Here is a 904-nt window from a genome sequence, read left to right as displayed (position 1 = left end):
CACACACACACACACACACACACACACATATATTTACATATATTTACTGCAGTTTTTTACTTTCCTACGCTGAACTGGGACGTCTATACAGACTGAAGTAAAATCACACCTACATACGCACGCACATACACACACAAACATGCACACACAAACATGCACACACAAACATGCACACACATATACCACGGGCATCTGCATAGGTTTCTCTGTCAAAGAAATTTCATTCACAAGCTTTTGGCTAATCCACGACTATTTTTCTTAATTTGAAGGTAGACTTACCAAAGGTGTCCTCACAGAAGTATCGAAACCCCGATCTATTCGTTCGCAAGCAAATGTCTTAATAACATAGCTATGCTCGACCTAAAAAGCCTCAACCCCTTCCATCTCTCTTCCACGGATCGGTCAAACTTTAAAACGACCAACCGGAATATCGGAATAAGGGGTTAGATGATAAGGACTCTTCTCGGCTAAATCGATCGTTAGGAAAGTGGACATTGAAGTCCAGTAATAACCGACTGGGATTGAAACAGGTTGTCAGGTCAGATGGAAAACTCACAGGACACACGGAACATTGTTAATAACTTTCCTGCAGCAAGTTGGCAAACGCTCCCAGTGTCTATTCAATTTCATAAAGTATTAATTTTGCTGTGATATTATTGAATTTTCCAAAATAGTTTATTAAATGATTGCGAATAGGTATAAAGAAAGTAAAAAAAAGAATGAAAAGAAAAGAAAATTGCTGCAAATATGTTTGCAATGTATACGAAAGCATGTACACACATACTCACGCACGCACGCACGCACGCACGCACGCACGCAATACACATACGCATAGTGCATCCGTACATATCTATTTAGGAATGTATGTATGTATTCATTAATGTTTGCACGTTTGTTTGTATAT

The sequence above is a fragment of the Octopus bimaculoides genome, chromosome 10 (assembly GCF_001194135.2).
Source record: "Octopus bimaculoides isolate UCB-OBI-ISO-001 chromosome 10, ASM119413v2, whole genome shotgun sequence".
Taxonomy (NCBI): Eukaryota; Metazoa; Mollusca; class Cephalopoda; order Octopoda; family Octopodidae; genus Octopus; species Octopus bimaculoides.
Note: the sequence above shows the minus strand (reverse complement) of the source record.